The 7,033-nt window shown below is 44.2% G+C and overlaps 2 long non-coding RNA genes across 2 annotated transcripts in view; one reads left to right on the top strand and one right to left on the bottom strand.

Annotated features, from left to right (window-relative positions):
• Positions 1 to 871, bottom strand: part of LOC134293206 (uncharacterized) — a 14,092-nt gene extending 13,221 nt beyond the window's left edge. Inside the window, exon 1 of the long non-coding RNA XR_010000215.1 lies at positions 207 to 871. This is a non-coding gene — a long non-coding RNA (uncharacterized LOC134293206). The remainder of the gene's footprint in view (positions 1 to 206) is intronic.
• LOC134293205 (uncharacterized) overlaps positions 1 to 7,033 on the top strand; it is a 37,844-nt gene that overhangs the window by 30,247 nt on the left and 564 nt on the right. The gene's annotated exons all lie outside the window — the stretch shown is intronic.

The following is a 7,033-nucleotide window of genomic DNA, read 5'->3' as shown; positions in this document are numbered from 1 at the left end:
TCCTTTCCTTTCCGGGAAAGGGCGCCAAGGCCCAACGGGAACAGGACGTCCTCGTCCGCAAGGGCCAGAGAGGCCCACGCACCGCCCTCGCCCGTGGCCTCGGGAGCCCTTTGGGGCAGAGACAAAGCAGGCTATCAAGGCACATAACTACAACAACAACAACAACAACAACAACAACAACAACAACAACAACCCTCTCTCTGTACCAGATGGTGGCAAGCTGGTTGAACTCAGAGTCGGAAGAGACCCCCAAAGGCCATGCAGTCCAGCTGCCCTTATGCAGGAAGACACCGCCTGAGCCCTCCCGGCAGATGGCCATCCAGCCTCTGCTTCAAAACCTCCTGAGAAAGGAGGTGTTGCCACCAGATCCGCACTGTTGTTCTATCTTAGAAAATTTGATCATAACCTATTATGAGGGATATACTCATAATAGTGGTACAGTAGAGTCTCACTTATCCAACACTCGCTTATCCAACGTTCTGGATTATCCAAGCCATTTTTGTAGTCAATGTTTTCAATATATCGTGATATTTTGGTGCTAAATTCATAAATACAGTAATTACTACATAACATTGCTGCGTATTGAACTACAATAGAGTCTCACTTATCCAACACTCGCTTAACCAACGTTCTGGATTATCCAAGCCATTTTTGTAGTCAATGTTTTCAATATATCGTGATATTTTGGTGCTAAATTCATAAATACAGTAATTACTACATAACATTGCTGCGTATTGAACTACAATAGAGTCTCACTTATCCAACACTCGCTTATCCAACGTTCTGGATTATCCAACGCATTTTTGTAGTCAATGTTTTCAATATATCGTGATATTTTGGTGCTAAATTCATAAATACAGTAATTACTACATAACATTGCTGCGTATTGAACTACAGTAGAGTCTCACTTATCCAACACTCGCTTATCCAACATTCTGGATTATCCAATGCATTTTTGTAGTCAATGTTTTCAATATATCGTGATATTTTGGTGCTAAATTCATAAATACAGTAATTACTACATAACATGGCTGCGTATTGAACTAGAGTAGAGTCTCGCTTATCCAATCTTCTGGATTATCCAAGCCATTTTTGTAGTCAATGTTTCCAATACATCGTGCTATTTTGGTGCTAAATTCGTAAATACAGTAATTACAACATAACATTACTGCGTATTGAACGACTTTTTCTGCCAAATTTGTTGTAAAACATGATGTTTTGGTGCTTAATTTGTAAAATCATAACCTAATTTGATGTTTAATAGGCTTTTCCTTAATCCCTCCTTATTATCCAAGATACTCGCTTATCCAAGCTTCTGCCGGTCTGTTTAGCTTGGATAAGTGAGACTCTACTGTATATATTATATACATCATTTTTATTATTTTCTGTTATTATACGTTATTATTTTAATTATATATTATACATTATTTTTATTGTTTTATTTTATTATTATACATTATTACTTTATTATTATGTGTTAGCATACATCATTTTTATTATTTTCTGTTATACATTATTATTATATTTTTATGTTATACATTATTTTTATTTGTATTACTGTACATTATTATTTTGTTACGTTTCATTGTACATTATTTTTAGTTTGTGTTTGTGTGTGTGTGTATATATACATATTATATATACATACACACACACACACACACATACATATATATATATATACTAGCTGTGCCTGGCCACGCGTTGCTGTGGCGAAGTCTGGTGGTATGGGAAATAAAGTATTGAGGAATTGGTGGTAGTTAAGGTCAAGGGTCAAGGTTTTCCCCAGACATTAAGTCCATTATAAATGGGTTATATAGCTGTGTGGAAGGGCCTTGAGTCTACACTGCCATATAATCCAGTTAAAATCTGATAATCTGTATTTTATTGGCAGTGTGGAAGAGGCCTAAGTGAGGGGACTCTGGCTGTCCCCCTGGGTGAGTGGGTTGCTAGGAGACCAAGTGGGCGGAGCTTATCCTTTTCACTGGCAGCAATTGAATAAAAACAATTATTCCTCTCCCTCTAATTAGGACTTTATTTTTCTTTTCTTTTTGTTGTATGAACGTAGAGGCGTGGATGAGAGGTTGTGCTGTCAATTTTCAAGGTTGTGGGGCATTTAGTTTAGTTGTTTTGTCCGGTGCCGTGATATCATTACCCTTTTATATATATAGATATATATATAAATGATTAAGCAGAAAGCTGGATGAGCATCTTTGGGGTGGGCTTTGATGGTGCTTTTCCTGCATGGAGGCAGAAAGAAGGGGTTGGACTGGATGTCCTTTGGGGGTCCCTTCCAAGCATTATGATTCCGTCATGTATCTATCTCATACATATATGTGTATGTATATTGGACTGGATGACCCATGCGGTCTCTTACAACTTTATTATAGTTGTCATTCATATTACTGAGCCTGGATGGCCATCTGTTGGGAGTGCTTTGATGGTGCTGTTCCTGCATGGAGGCAGAACGAAGTGGGGTGGACTCGATGGCCTCGAGAGGTCCCGTTGAGCTCTATGGTTCTGTCATGTATCTATCTCTTATATGTGTGCATGTGTAGACATGTAGACATGCACACACACGCATATATATATATATATATATATATATATATATATATATATACACACACATGCACGCACACACACATATATAAGTGGACTAGCTGTGCCCGGCCACGCGTTGCTGTGGTTAGGACTTTATTTTTCTTTTTGTTGTATGAACGTAGAGGCGTGGATGAGAGGTTGTGCTGTCAATTTTCGAGGTTGTGGGGCATTTAGTTTAGTTGTTTTGTGCGGCGCCGCGATCCCATTACCCTTTTATATATATAGATAGCTGTGCCCGGCCACGCGTTGCTGTGGCTAGGACTTAATTTTTCTTTTCTTTTTGTTGTATGAACGTAGAGGCATGGATGAGAGGTTGTGCTGTCAATTTTCGAGGTTGTGGGGCATTTAGTTTAGTTGTTTTGTGCGGCGCCGCGATCCCATTACCCTTTTATATATATAGATAAGTGAGTCTCTACTGTACATGTATTACAGTTTCGACATTACCCTCCCCGCAAGGGCATGCTCTGTGTTCGTATCCAGTGTTTTTATATCCACCCTCAAGTATGGCTGATTTGAGTGCCTTAAATGTGGCCCAGCTAAGTTTGATTTATTAAAATATTCCCACCCGAAGGTGGAGGCATTACTTTTCATTCAACCCTCGTATAAATGGAATGTGGACGCAGGCAGGGAGTTGCTTGCGCTCGCTCTCGCTCTCGGCCTCTCGCCTTTGCCAGCTGCGTCAGCCCAGGCAGAGCGCATGACGCATGGACGGATACCTGTGGGTCGCGGCTATATTTAGCGCCAGGCCTCCTACTCTTCCCACCTGAATCCGACTGACTAAACACAACCGCAGCAAAGTCAAAGGGAGGCGAAAGCACTCGGGTGGGGGGCAAGAAGACCCCCGGAAGGAAAGGCGGTCTAGCCTTGAGTGCAGGCATGGACCAACCTCGGCCCTCCCTCCCTCCCGCAATCCCTCATCTATATATATAAAAGAGTGATGGCATCACGGCAGCGGACAAAACAACAAAAGTAAACACCCTACAACCTCGAAAATTGACAGCACAACCCCTCATCCATGCCTCTAGGTTGATACAACAAAAAGAAAAGAAAAATAAAGTCCTAATTAGAGGGAGAGGAAGAATTGCTTTTATCCAATTGCTGCCAGTTAAAGGACTAATCTCTGCCCACTTGGTCTCCCTGCAACCCACTCAGCCCAGGGGACAGGCCGAGTTAAGCCTCACTTAGGCCTCTTCCACAGATTATCTAATTTGCACTGGATTATATGGCAGTGTAGACTCAAGGCCCTTCCACACAGCTATAGAACCCATTTATAATGGACTTAATGCCAGGGGAAAAATATATATCTATATCTATATATCTATATCCCCATGATGCGCTTTACGCCCTGGTGCTTTTTTGTGGGACGATGGACCATGGGTGATGGGATTTGTAGTACTTTCAATCACTACGACTCCCACAGGCCACTGCGACGCCCGCCAGTGACGGAACTGGACCAAACTTGGCACACAGAACCCCCATGAAACCCTTTCCGCCCTGGAGCAGATTGGGGGAAGATGGACCATGGATGATGGGATTTGCAGTACCTTCACTCACTTCCTGAGATGACTGCGACTACCAGAAATGACAGAATTGGACCAAACTTGGCACACATATTCCAAATGACACACTTTACATGCTGCATCACTTTGGGGGAGGATGGACCACGGATGATGGGATTTGCAGTACTTTGAAATGCTTCGACTCCCAGAGACTACTGCAATGCCCACCAGTGGCGGAACTGGACCAAACCTGGCACACAGAACCCCCATGACCCCCTTTATGTCCTGCTGCAGATTGGGGGGGAAATGGACCATGGATGATGGGATTTGCAGTACTTTGAAATGCTTCGACTCCCAGAGACTACTGCAATGCCCACCAGTGGCGGAACTGGACCAAACCTGGCACACAGAACCCCCATGACCCCCTTTATGTCCTGGTGCAGATTGGGGGGAAATGGACCATGGATGATGGGATTTGCAGTACTTTGAAATGCTTCGACTCCCAGAGACTACTGCAATGCCCACCAGTGGCGGAACTGGACCAAACCTGGCACACAGAACCCCCATGACCCCCTTTATGTCCTGGTGCAGATTGGGGGGGAAATGGACCATGGATGATGGGATTTGCAGTACCTTCACTCACTTCGTGAGATTACTGCTTTGTGCGCATTGGTAAACATGTGGAGGCCGCCCTCCTCTAATGAGCGGCTATGGAGACGGCAATGGGGGGGGGGGGCTGTTTCCTTTTTGCACAGGAGGAAGCAAAACGTGTGATTGCGGGTGGGCGACGGCTAGGCATACAGGTGGGCGGTGCAGGAACATTTCTGTCTGCACCATGTGTGTCTTCTGGTGTGCGCGTGGGTGTGCGAGAGAGAGAGAGAGAGAGAGAGAGAGAGAGAGAGAGAGCCTTCCTGCTTCCCATGCGCTCTCTGTGCAGTGGCAGGAAATCCTTGCCCTTCAAAGAGGGAAACTGGGGAGCCCCGCTGGGTTGGAAGAGACCCCAAAGGCCATCTAGTCCGACCCCCTTGATTCTGCCTTCACGCAGGAAGAGCTCCATCAAAGCCCCCCTGCTGACAGATGGCCATCCAACCTCTGCTAAATAATAATAATAATAATAATAATAATAATAATAATAATAATAATAAAATTGCACAGACAGACTACAAACAGAGGCACAACCATGTGGCCCAAATGATCCATTGGAACTTATGCCTCGAGTACCACCTCCCAGCAGCAAAGAACTGGTGGGATCACAAACCTGCAAAAGTCTTGGAAAACTCCGTGGCAGAGAGTTCCACTGCTGAACAGCTCTCACAGAAGAGAAGAGGAAAAAAAATACAGAATAAAATTGTGAATGTATAATTACAAAACTGCGAGTATTTTTCTTTACATTGAAAGTGGGGGAACATAAATGATAGAGAAAAGTAGGAAAATAGCGAGAAAGTACTGAAAAAAAAGAGAAGGGAAAAAAAGTTTGTCAACTTCCGATCTCTTCTCATTTAATAAAGTTTAATAAAAATGATTAAGAAAAAAAGCCAGTCACAGAATTCTAGGATCCTAGAGTTGGAAGAGAGCTGGTGGGCAGGGGCGGCTCAACCTATAAGCGAATTACGCAAATGCAGAATGCGCCAATCCCCTGGGGGCGCTATTGAGGCACCCGGTTCAGTGCCCAGAGAGAGAGAGAGAGAGAAAGAGAGAGAGAGATTGGCGGGCAAACAAAAGTTCTAGGAAACAGCAACACATCCCGGGTTTCCCTAAACCGGGCTTTGCCGGTGGGAGGAAACTCTTCCCTCCAGTAAAGGCCCGGCACTTTGGGGAAACATAGAGCTAAGCAACCCAAGAGATAGTTGCATCTATCAAGTAGGAAATTTAGGTACCACTTATATGTGGGGAGGCTAATTTACAACACCATAAAAATCATCCAGCCACCATTGGAATGAGGACGTTGCTGTCGCAGTGGATGATGAAGCAGCTTCTCCCCCTGTGGCCGGAATCAAGCATGGAAGCTGGAAGCTGGAGGTTTAAATTGCCTCTGTGTCTGTCTCTGTCTCTGTTCTATGTTATATGGCATTGAATGTTTGCCTTATATGTGTACAATGTGATCTGCCCTGAGTCCCCTTCAGGGTGAGAAGGGCAGAATATAAATACTGTAAGTAAGTAAGCGCGTTGCTCAAGAGCAAATCTCCATGGCTCTCTTCTTCCACTCTCACTGCACTTGGGGGGCGGGGGTGCCAAAATACTGTTTTCTTACACTTGAAAATTGCCTCGGGCTGGCCCTGCTGGTGGGCCATCAAGTCCAAACCTCATCTAGAATCATAGAATCATAGAATAGTAGAGTTGGAAGAGACCACATGGGCCATCCAGTCCAACCCCCTGCTAAGAAGCAGGAAATCGCATTCAAAGCACACCCGACAGATAGCCATCCCGTCTCTGCTTCAAAGCCTCCACCACACTCAAAGAGTTCCACCGCTGAAGAGCTCTCTCAGTCAGGAAGTTCTTCCTCATGTTCAGGCGGAATCTCCTTCCTTTCCTGTCGTTTGAAGGTTAGTTTTTAGAGTCGGTGCCCTTATGAGGTACCGAGAGACTGATTCTGGTTGAGGGATCAGGGTGGCTCAGATGTTTGATTTTTGAGTCAATTTTAAAATACGTTTGGTGACTTATTTTAAGGCAGTCTGTTTCCAGATAAGGAACAGAATAGGCTGTGTTTGTAATTCACAGGGTGAAAGCGGTTAAAGCAGTATAGAAATTGTCCCTAATGAAAGCCTTCACTTGGGTGGTGGGCAGGATGGTGTTTGTGGAGGATATTGGCAGGGCTCTTGGACATGTTCATGGCACTCTGTATAACTGGGGTGTCTGTGGTGGAGGAAAAACAGAAAATTGGAAATTATCTCCAAGAAAAACCTTCACTTGGGTGATGGGCAGGATGGTGT

Source organism: Anolis carolinensis, unplaced genomic scaffold (genome assembly GCF_035594765.1).
Source record: "Anolis carolinensis isolate JA03-04 unplaced genomic scaffold, rAnoCar3.1.pri scaffold_7, whole genome shotgun sequence".
NCBI classification, from domain to species: Eukaryota; Metazoa; Chordata; class Lepidosauria; order Squamata; family Dactyloidae; genus Anolis; species Anolis carolinensis.
Note: the sequence above shows the minus strand (reverse complement) of the source record. Positions and strands in the feature narration are given on the sequence as shown.